This window comes from Neltuma alba, unplaced genomic scaffold, assembly GCF_004799145.2.
Source record: "Neltuma alba isolate B1F8T4 unplaced genomic scaffold, ASM479914v2 tig00012194_pilon, whole genome shotgun sequence".
Lineage (NCBI taxonomy): Eukaryota > Viridiplantae > Streptophyta > Magnoliopsida > Fabales > Fabaceae > Neltuma > Neltuma alba.
Genome location: NW_021636734.1, coordinates 240,034 through 252,460, shown reverse-complemented (window position 1 = coordinate 252,460; position 12,427 = coordinate 240,034). Strand labels below are relative to the sequence as shown.

General features: G+C 36.2%; 1 pseudogene; it reads left to right on the top strand.

Moving 5' to 3' along the window:
- Positions 1-2,147: 2,147 nt before the first annotated feature.
- On the top strand, positions 2,148-8,301 carry LOC114724658 (cationic amino acid transporter 2, vacuolar-like; annotated as a pseudogene).
- The last annotated feature ends 4,126 nt before the right edge of the window (positions 8,302-12,427 follow it).

Genomic DNA, 12,427 nt, shown 5'->3' with positions numbered 1-12,427 from the left:
GAAATCAATTGATGTGTTTGATAATAGCACACAAAATCAGCTAATAGATCAATATTGTAACGGTATTTATTTTTTGGCCGTTAGATTAGCTGAACATTGGCGCAAAGGCTGAAAAAAGAATGTTCCCGCTGTTGAATTTTTAAAAAAAATTAAAAGATAAGGTTAAAAAATTTTAATTGATTTTTCTTACCATTTACCTTATATTTTTTTTCTTTATCAAAATTTTATATCTTCAATTATATAATTTTTTAAATCGAACTAATTAAAAAAAAATTTCATTTTGCATACTCTCTGTTTTCTTCATACCAGACAATACACATAGGGTTATACTTACAAAAAAATAATATAAAATCAACGTTTGGTCTTTGTGTTTAAAGTAGAGTTTCAATGTTCAATGATAAAAATTGATGATATTATTTGAGTTTGGACGCAACTGAAGATGAAAGTTCAAAAGGAAGAGGTGCCGTGTGCTCGTGCGAGACGTTGTTTGTAAGTTACGCGAAAAGCCGAATAATTGATCTACTTGGACTTGCCTATAATTTTCTCTTATTCATTGCAAAAAATATTTATTTTACGCGCAATAATTTGGGTTTTGGGTATTTTAAATATTTTTATTACATGTATTATTAAGATGTAGTAACCTCCCACTTGGCTAACATAAATATATATATATATATATTAAATTCATGGATCAGTTTGGGCACCTAATCTCTCCTCTTCCTTGTCATCGAAAACGATATCAAATTATCAATGCATTAAATAGGTTCTTCTGAAGTGTGGATGTAGTTAAGGAAAGAAGAGGGAAAGAGAATGAAAAGGAATTTGTAAAGGATCTCATTCTTTATAAATTATACTACCGGTTTTAATTATAAAATCCCGTTTATATTCTATAAATAAAGTTTTATAATTAGCACTAAAAATAATTTTAAAAAAACATAGTACGTTTATTTAATACACTGTAACTTCTCTTATTTAGTGAGTTCTTTATTCAATAAAAATCGCACATTTCATCATAAATTTTTATTTAGAAAATAAGGGAGATGAACATGATATTGATATATTAGCAGGGTCAGAAGAAATATGCTTAGAAAAATATTAGTCGTGGGAGGAAAAGACAATGTCGCCCTTGTCCCCCGCTCCCCCAATTCTTTCGTCATTGCAGTTTATTTTTCTGTTTCAATGCACCTACTATAATGCAAAAACGCGTAGTTCCCCCCCCCCCCCAAAAAAAAGAAGCAAACACGCCTAATGGCTGTTCAATTACTCTTTGCTATGTAATTTCCACTTATTTATTTTATGTAATTAGAAGCATTCCATTCTGTTGGCAAAAAAAAAAAAGAAAAAAAAGGAAACATTCCAATCTAATTCCCACCATGGATGTCTGTCCATTGGACACCTGGCAGCACCTACCTAGTGCCAGTTTGCTGCTTTTTTTTTTCAATTATTTAATAATACTCCTCCTATAGTTAAAATAAAAACTAATCAGAGAGTTGATATTAGTAATATATATAAGACTTATTTTATATATTTATTATTTTTTCTAAATTAACCATATTGACAATAATTAAGTAGGAGAGGGAGGGAGTGAATTAAGAAATATACTTAGTCAACTGCATTGCTTCCGTTTGTTTCCGTTTGTTTTATAAATTATAATTAATTACTTTATAAATGGAATCAATTTATTTGAATAATACGGCACATGATAAACGATTCACCTTTTTTTTTTTTTTTTGCAGAAGTCAACCTCTTGACTCCGAGAATGAATAAAATAATCTATTATTACGAATACAATGTAGTTGCCCCAAAATCTCTGCTGCCACCCCCGGAAAGGGTCACCCATCACCCCCTCCCTGGATGTGCGCTAGGTAGTGATAGGCCGAACCAAATAATGAGAATATAAAGGGGAATGAAAACCGAAGGAGACCACTGGATGAAGATAACGACTTTGAACTTGATAAAGAACTCCCACCAGCCGTCGTCATCGTCGACGTTCACGTCCTTCTCTTTTGGCGGGTAGGAAGAAAGAGCAAGACAAAAGCAAGCCTAGATTATTGCTCCATCTCCCTGACGATACTGTCTCTTTCCTTCTGAGAGTGAGACCTGAGCAGATTGTGCCGGGAACGTGGGCTGGCAGACCCATTACTCACCCATAAGATTTTAGGAGAAAAGCGATCATTTCCATATACTGTAACTGTATTCCTTGTTGGATAAACTCTGTTTTAATTTTTTATGGGTGTGTCGACTGATTCTTCGGAGGGAGGGAGTCATGGAGGAGAGGGTTCTTGGAGTTCATTGAGCTTTTTGACTAGAAGGAAGCTGGTGGATTCTGCTCACAAAAAGACTGAGGGTCAGCTTGCCAAGGAGTTATCTGTTCCCCATCTGATTGGAATCGGTAATTCTCGTCAAAAGCTTTTTGTAATGAACCCCCCCCGGGGGGCGGGGGCAGGTCGTCAGGGGGCCTACATCCATTATGTGGCATAGGAGTTACATCCGTTTGAAACTTAATAGTATACCAGTTCTGAGCATTGGTTTGATGTTTCAATCTGCTCATGCTAAGCCATTCATTTCATTATCTCCGTCATGATTTCAGTCATTCTGTGTTTGATCCAATGCTGCTTTCTAGACTTGCAATCTTTCACCGTCTCACCCTTTGTTAATGCCGATTATCTTAGTAACACTATTCCCCTCTCTCGGCGGCAGAGATCAAATTGTAAATTTGACGATTATTATCGCACCATGACGATATTAGTAATTGGCCTATTTGTTGGATAATTTTCTTTCTCCCTCATCTATTCTTCTTCTGAGTTCATTCCTTGCAAACTGACTTTCATGTCTTCGTCAGGTGTTGGTGCGACAATTGGTGCTGGAGTCTATGTTCTTGTTGGAACAGTCGCTCGAGAACATTCTGGACCCGCCTTGGCCTTTTCTTTTCTCATAGCTGGACTAGCGGCTGCTCTTTCAGCGTTTTGCTACGCAGAGTTGGCTAGTCGTTGCCCTTCTGCTGGAAGTGCATATCACTATTCATATATATGTGTAGGAGAAGGGTACTTTCTCTAGATTCCTGGGGTTTTCTTCTGAAGTTACCTGACTGAAAATTTTGGCCTACGCTATGTTATTTTTCCCTTCTATGTGTGTTGTCTCTGCTCATCAAATGTTAAAATGCTCGTGTCAGAGTTCATTAGTTGGTCATTTATTCGGTGGTTGCTTTTCAAGTTATGGTAATAATCTGGTGATATAGATGTTGAGGATTTGGGTTTGCATCTCTTTCTGGAAAAAGTTATGATTCATCGTGAATGGGCAGATGTATTTTTCTGCTTCTGGGTCTGTGGAAGTTTGAGGTCTTTGTTGTTTGATAATACGTCAATTCAATTCTATAATGATCAACTGGAAGTTGATATTTTTTACTGATATAAATTGATAAAATAATATCTTCGTTTGCAGTGCTGCATGGTTGATTGGATGGGCCTTGATACTGGAGTATACAATTGGTGGAGCAGCTGTTGCTCGTGGCATATCTCCTAACATGGTCTCATGTTTTCTTCAACTCTCCTACCGAATTCTTGTTTGCCTAGAAAATTTTCGATTAGATTTAGCTTTGAGTATGCCGTCATCTTTCTTTATCTGATTTAAACTGACATTGATTTATCCGCCACTTAATTTTTTCATTATTCGAGTACAAACCTACTATGTAAAATATCTGTTGCTCAAGCGTTTTTGTCATGCTTTACCATTCCAATCAATACAAGAGTGTAAACTGCCCTTTGCCTACCACACATATCTTTGTCAGTCTCCTAGAGGATCGTGTTTGTCTTGCTTGATCTACACTCAGCTTCATTTGGATTTTTCACATGTATTTATTTATATAACGTGTATTGCAAATTTATTGTTTGAACAGAGAGTAAGATTCATATAATCCAGTTGTTTACCCCAAAATAAATATTTTTAGGCTGCATTTTTTGGAGGTATGGATCATTTGCCCTTCTTCTTAGCCCGTCAGCATATTCCTGGTACTGATATTGTTGTGGACCCATGTGCTGCAATTGTGGTACTTATTATTACTGGACTCTTGTGCGTTGGCATCAAGGAGGTAGATTTCTATAATAATCTCATTATTATGCTTTTTCTGATCCATTTCTGTTTGAAAATTCTTATTTTGGGTTCATGGGTTAAAATTCAAAATTTCCCTTTTGCGCAGTACTCCCTCTATTCATTTTTATAAGACGAGATTACCTAACTTATGGATACGGATCAAACAACTTTTAACTAACTGATGTTTTAAATTTTTTCCATATCTCCACTTCTACCCTCAATTAATGCTCATTTTCTTAACTTTACTCCATGGCGGGTTAAGTCTTTTTATTCATTGATTAGGGGCATTTTAGGGAAAAAAATTAATTATTCCTAAAAATTTTTAGATTGTCTTGTATATAGGAACTTCATATCCTCCAGAATTTTGTCTTACTCTTAGGAACCGAGGGAGTATAATTTATATTCTATGCAACCTAGATGCACGGGTTGTCTCCCCTCTCCCTATCAATCCAACAATTAATCATCTTTTCAGTGCCAAATTTGAGAGATCTTCTTACTTTGAATATTCAATATTTGCAGAGTACAACGGTACAAGGCATAGTCACATCAGTAAATGTGTGCGCCTTGATTTTTGTCATAGTGGCTGGTGCTTACTTGGGATTCAAGTCTGGATGGGTTGGATATGAACTTCCTTCGGGGTACTTTCGATATTGTTTTACACTTCCCTATGAGCACGTTTGATTACCACTGACTACTTGCTACTTTGTTTCTTTTGCTGTGGTAGTTATTTTCCCTTTGGCGTTGATGGAATGCTTGCCGGTTCTGCAACAGTCTTCTTCGCATATATAGGTTTTGATTCTGTTGCCAGCACTGCTGAAGAGGTGATGTCATTTTGTTATAGGTGATGTCTTTTTTAGGTTATATTTAATTGAAGAAATAAGATTCCTAATAGTCTCTACATGATCAACAGGTGAAAAATCCTCAACGAGATTTGCCACTGGGTATTGGGGCTGCACTGTTTCTTTGTTGTGCATTGTATATGATGGTCTCCATCGTTGTTGTTGGCTTAGTGCCTTATTATGCAATCAATCCTGACACCCCCATATCCTCTGCGTTTGCAAACCATGGGATGCAATGGGCAGCGTAAGTTGCAATTCTACAATTGGTGCATCGCCTCCCCCCCCCCCCCCAAAAAAAAAAAAAGATATTGGCGATGAAATAGATTTACAGACTTGCAGTATTTGCTCATGTGACTTTTCCTGGTTGTTACTGTAGTTACGTGATAAATGCTGGGGCTTTTACAGCTCTTTGTGCATCATTGATGGGTGGTATACTTCCCCAGGTAAATTTTATATATTGCTGGTTTATAATGATGATTTCATTTTGTAGCTATCAAAGTTATTTTTCCTTGTTTTGAAGTCTTCGGTTTCCTGTTAAAGATATCAATGTACTTTATTTCATCATTTAGCCCCGAATTTTGATGGCTATGGCAAGGGATGGGCTGCTGCCACCATTTTTTTCAGACATTAATAAGTTCAGCCAAGTTCCCGTTAAGAGCACAGTGGCTACTGGCCTTGTAGCTGCAATCTTGGCGTCTTTGATGGATGTCTCTCAACTGGCTGGGATGGTAAGTCAACCTTCGCATCAGCTAGGATGCTTTAATATCTCTAGCTAAGATTGAGCTTGAAAAGCATTCATTTAAAGGTTCTATACTAATTGGTACTTTATGATATGGAAGAAGCCTCAGTTCTTTTGCAAATATACAAAGAACAATTCTTGAGTTCCAGTCTTATGATGCTAAATGCAAATTGGCTAAAATGAAACCCCTACGCATTTTATATTTCAAAATAAAAGCCAGGGGATCTTTTTTCTTTTCTTTGTATTTCTCTCAATTTTGAAATTTATGAGGCATAATGGTGAAGAAAATGCTTGTTATAATTAGGCATTATAAGTTAGTTCTGACTGCATGCCTGTTGTTCCATGGTCGGTTCCTTGATCTCCGCATACAAAGGTAACGTGGAATTTGCTTCTGTTGCAGGTTAGTGTGGGGACGCTTCTTGCGTTCACCACGGTTGCAGTATCTATATTAATATTAAGATACATCCCTCCAGATGAAGTCCCATTACTGCCTTCTCTTGAGGAATCAAGTGATTCGGTACCATCCAAAAACCGTTGGATTAGTGATGACAGATATGATAAACATGGAGAGGCAAATATTTGTACCTCTGAGGACATCAACCTGTAGTTACCAAAGAGGATATGCCAATCGACTGTCCTCTTCTTTCTCGGCATTTTGCCATAGGCAACTGTAAGTCATGCCTTTCCCTCTCAAATCTCTTATCAAATACCTGTATTGTACAGATATAAGCACTACAGTTTTTTTTAAGCCTGGAAATGTTGTGCAGCAGAAATCAAGGATTAAAATTCGAAATTAGCTCTTGAAGTACGCAGCCAATGTTTTTACCTAATCCAGAATGTATTGTAATCATGATACACATAAATGGGGTTGTTTTAGATGTTTGTTCAAAATGTCATTCTGGTTATAATATGACTAACTTGTGGCATCTCGTTGCTTTATGCTATTTGGAATCTATTGTTCCCTTCTGATTCCTTGTTTATGAATGCAGATATAGATGAAAGTAATAGGAGAAAAATCGTTGGGTGGGTGATAGCACTTACATGCTTAGGGGTGTTTATCCTCACATATGCAGCTTCCGATTCAAGTATTCTCAGGTTGGTTTAGAGGAAGGTTGTTTTTAATATTTTCCAAGACGTACTACGTACTATGACAGTATATCTTGATCGCCTAATGCATAAACTACTCCCTCTGGTCCTACTTCTAAGGCCTGCCCATTGATCCTTAATACAAAACTTCTAACAAAATTTAATGAAACATTTATAGCTAATTTCCAAAAATTCCTTTGCTACTTTATAATGGCTTTTCCATCCTTTCTTCCCAATGAACCACATCAACTAAGGGCTAATTTTGTAAAGTTGTAGAAGTTTTTAACATTTAACTAACTTTGACTTCTTTTTTTTTTTTTAATTTAAGGAAAGTAACTAATGAGCTCTTATGAAAAGGATCGAGGGGAATGATTCTTAAAATGTTCAGCTGCTAATTTGAAATTTAAAGAAAGTGGACCTAAAAGGATTTGCCTTTCTTCCCTGGGAAGTGGAGGATTTTGATAATGCGGATGGTGGTGGCGTAAACCTTGACTATGGTTCCGTTTAGAACAATGGCATATCATGTTTTTAATGTATGCTTGATGTTCTTGCTTGTTACAACTTTTTTGTTTGCTATTGTCAGAGCTGTTCGTTTCACATTTTGTGGAGTGGGTGGCATTCTTGTTCTTTCCGGTCTCATATTCCTAACCTGCATAGATCAAGATGATGCAAGACACAATTTTGGGCACTCTGGAGGTATAGTTAAGTTGATGTGATTCATTAACTAGAATTAAAATGTATGCTTTAAGAAGCCTTCCTTCATTGAAGATCAAGCATAAGGAATAACTCTGTTATCTATCCCTTTACAGGTTTCATTTGCCCGTTGGTGCCACTGCTGCCTGTAGCTTGCATTCTCATCAATTGCTACTTGCTTATTAATCTTGGGTAAGCGAACATAGGATTGTTTTCTTCTAGTGGAGATTGCTTCCCTTGTCTAATGATTGCGTCTTTCATGCAGGGCTGCCACGTGGGCTCGTGTGTCAATATGGCTTGCCATAGGAGTACTTGTTTATGTTTTCTATGGCCGAACCCACAGTTCTCTAAGAGATGCAGTTTATGTCCCAGTATCCCATATGGATGATAAGTTTCGTGCCTCCTCGAGCTGTCTAGCTTAAACCTGCACGAGAATTTCAGCCAAACCCTCATGAAAAATTTCGTCTCCACGATGTGTGTAATTGCAATTGCTGTACAGAAGATGCATCTCAAGTTTCTTAGCCTGAGTAATCAATAGTTTTACATTTTAGACAATGTCCCTATTGTAAATTTTACTTGGCTCATCATGGGGAAGGAGCCGGTGGCGTAAGCCTGTCGCTTGTGTATTGCCGTGGGTAGGGTGAACTTGCGAGCTTGTTCAAAGTTCAAACAGCTAAAAGGGTATTTGAATAGAAATCTAATTATGATTTTAGAAGCGATTATGTGGAAAAAAAAATTGTCTCAATTTGTGTAAAAGTATTTTTTTTAATTCCAAATACCCCTTAAATATAATTTGTAAATTCAAATTGGGTTCCACTCGTCGGGAACTAATGAGACATCTCTTTGTTCTCTCTCTCTTCAAATCTGGGCATGACATGTGTAAATACATTTGGCCTTTATTAAAGTTTCGGAACACATTGTTATTCTTAATGCAGTATGTCTGGATGCGTTACTGGTGAATGAATATGAATAATATATATTTTATATATATATATATATATATATCCAGTCAAAAGAACTAAATACGAATTACGAAGTGTGAAGTCAACATTTTAAAGTGATTTTTAATGTTAAAAAATTACTTATATTTTTTCGGATAAAATTATGGGAAAAAAATTCCGCCAATCACAAAATTTTCAGAGTTCTTCCCCACCCCTCACTTATCATTTACTAAATTCTCGGAAAATAAAGAATTTTTTTATAGTAGCTACCGGTGTCAATATTATTCAAGCCATCCTGGGATGATGGTCATTGCCAATGTTTTTGGGGGCTGAAACGCGGAGCCCAAGAGCCCAAACTTATTTTACACCACGAAAAATATCAAAATAGGACGTGGTCACAGAATGGACTACTGGGAATTAGGGGTGCACATGAACAGGATTTGATGCTTGTCCAATTCCCAGCCCGAAGTATGAGCAAGCTATATTTTGCAATCTGCTACCCGACCCTACCCATAGAAGCCCTAATCATTTTGAGCTAGGCTGGGCAGGGCGGGCTTCGCTGCCCAAATAGTGATAACATGTTGATATCACATGTAAAAAAATTTCATCCATACCTAAAAATTACATTTCATAATTTTATATTTTTACACATTAAAATTGTCCAGAAATAATTCAAAACAAGTGTTAGCAAATATCCAAATAAATAATATTTATAATCCATTTAGAATAAAACAACTCTCAAGATTGTAATTAGTGTAAACTTGAACAATTTGTAAAACTTGAACTTGTCATGAAACTACTACTATGGTAGAAAAATAAAATTGTTATACAAGCTACCATAGTAGAAAAGAAAATATGTAAACATTTCTAAAACTGCTAATTAGACTGTAAACCGAAGCCCAAACAAGAATGTTTGCATGCAACCAAATCATTCCTTTAAATCTATTGGGCCTCTAAGCCTCCGGCCCGGGTAACAAAAAATATCATACATAAACCCATCCATTTGTTTTTCAACAACATAAACCCAAGTATCATAAAACATTAGAAGTGGCCTCCGGCGAACCAAAATAAGGAGATAAAACTTCCTCCAATTTACAATGAGACCAAACAATAAAAAAGTCCCTATATGTGGCAATATACAAAGGCTAGAGGTATTACAGCTAACTAAGCTCAAGCCTCTACGTCCCTTCCCAATGATGCACGCCTATAACCTTCACATGAAAACATTATAAACCACGGGGTGAGACAAAAGTCCCAGTAACTAACTTCCAATTCAGGGTACAAACTAAATAGGTGCTCGCAAGGTGTCAAGTGAGACAGTTAATAAGTAATATTATAAACGATAGCCACAACAATCATGCATGTGCAAAGATGCAATCCTATCAACCCTGTCCCTCACTTTGGGGGATTTTCAAGAGCCGAACTCGGCCCATCCCTCACTATGGGAGATGTAAGGAGCCAAAAGGCCTATCCCTCACTATGGAGATGTAAGGAGCCAAAAGGCTTATCTCTCACTATGAGGGATGTAAGGAGCTAACCATCATGCATTAATAGAGACCTTACAACGTGGTAGTATCAACCAAGTCTCTCACTATTTCCCAATGCATAAATCATGCTCAAGTATTACCAAAGAATGAGTTCGCATTTCATAAACAACTTCAACAAGTGACATATCTTCCAATACTTTAAATCCATGCAAAACCCCACAAGACAATTTCTCTTTTCATATATAAATTACATTTAGAACACCATTTATTACTCAGAGCATGAAAACATAAATCCACTAACAGTATCATAACAGCATGTACAAAGGATTGGAAAGTGGTTACCTCTCGCTTGAGCAAAGAATAACAAAACACCATGATGCCCTGTGCACCAACAAAATACTCAACAAGTCTACACAAGCACACAAATGCATAACCACCATGTATTAGTTAACAAACTAATAAAATGGCCAACACAACACTTGAGGACTCAAAATTCTTAGTCTCAACCAAAACTCTACCTAACTCACAAGGGCCAAACCATCATAATAACACTCCAAAAACCACAAGAGACCATTATTACTCTAGTTCCCCTTCCAAAATATCAATTGAATTCACAAACTCAAAGTCCCACTCTAGAAATCATCACCCAGACACCCAATTAGAACAATTGGAGTTTTAACAACATTCTAAACTAATTAAACATCCAATTCAACCCTCCTTAACATAACCAAATTCATAAAACTCAATTTTAACCACTACATTATCATTCTCAATCATAAACATCCATTTTTACAAGCCCTAAATTCCCAAAACTTCAAAATCTCCAAATCCAAGAAAATTGCACAAATTAAATACTTAGACTGACCCATAGCAATCATTTAAAACTCAAAATAATCGGTCAAAAATCTCAATTCCATCAAAAACTAGAAAGTCCTAGGGTTCCACTACAAAATTCCTTAAAAATCCCAAGAGAAAGAGTAGATTAGAGGTTAGATTCACTTACTTGAGATAATGGACCCGTAGAAACATCTTCCCCAAGCCAAAAATACGAGCCCTAGCAGAGCTCCAACTCCCACCTTCAGAAAATCTGATTTTCGCGCATCAGACTCTTCCTTCGAATTTAAAGATGCGAACTTTTCTTCACGGCGAACACATGGATTTGTCCCGACTAACTAACCCCGAGAGGGATTTTTCTGACTTGGAAAACCAACCTTGTCGAGGCCAACTTATACTTCGTCGCAGTGCGAGATTTTTCCCAAGAGGAACTCTTACTCACTTGACCAACTTTCATCGTGGCGTCCCCCTTAACTTCACCATGGCGAAAGGAAGTTCTCCCAATAATCTTCGATTCACCGTGGCGAACAAATCCTAAGAGGGATTTGTTCACCTGTTCCTCCAACTCACTTTGATTCCAAACTAGACACCAAGATTCAAGTTTAAACACTAGCCTATCCTCAAAATCAATCAAAAAAGGCTACCAAAACTCAAAATAAAACTTAGGATGTTACAATTAGAGCCATGAAATTCAAACAGTTTGCATCAATCTCCAGAAAGTTGAGAAAAGAATAAAACATTTGAAAAAATTGAAGAGCGGTTGAAGCACGTGGAGATATTCCATCGAGGGCGGGGGATGGCGATGTAATATAAACTTGATTATCCATCCAAGTGACAAAAATTAAATGTTACCTAAAGGATTGCAAAAAGGTATTAAAATTGAAGCAATGAGCTAACAGGAATAATATAGCCCATATAAAAAGAGGGTAAAAATAATTGTAAAAAGAAAAATCAAAAATCTTATAATCTTATAATAATTTAATATAACCACTTTTAATATGTAAACACTTATTATGTGATACAATGCAGTTAGCAGTCCGTACAACTAAATGACTTCTTTCCATCATATGACTTGTTTATAAAAAATTAATGCAAAATAACTAAATATAAATTAAATAAAAAATAAAACATGTAATTCAGATAATCAGGCCCTAATGTTATTTCTCTGCTTCTATCCCAATCTTGTTTTCTATCTTGTATAAATATTCAAAATTGTTGATTTATACAAATATGTAATGTATAAACTCCATTATCTAACAAAGAAAGTTGTTAATAACATAGAGGGAAGATTGAATTATAAATGGCCAACATTACAACAGCAACACACAATAGGATATACCCAGTAAGGTTCATGAAGAACAAATTAAAAGCAAGATACTATTGCTTTTTTAGAAGCATTAGATCCCCTAAATGAAAAACTAATAGACATGTGACACTAATAAATTAAATTGCAAAGAGGAGGGAGATAACCTTTTTTTGGATAAAGAAATGTAATATATTAATATTATTTCATAAATTATAATATATATATAATCCAGGCAGGGCCAAATGATGTTGCCCTGCCCGATGCCCAGCCCAAAAGATGCCCATTCTTTTTCGGGTTCTTTTTTTTTTTTTTTTTTCAAATTGGGCTGGACAATCTTTCTTTGGGTTCGGGTGGGTTCAACAGGCATCTAGGGTTCATGTACGCCCTTAGACTCATATATGGGTTGTGGTCAA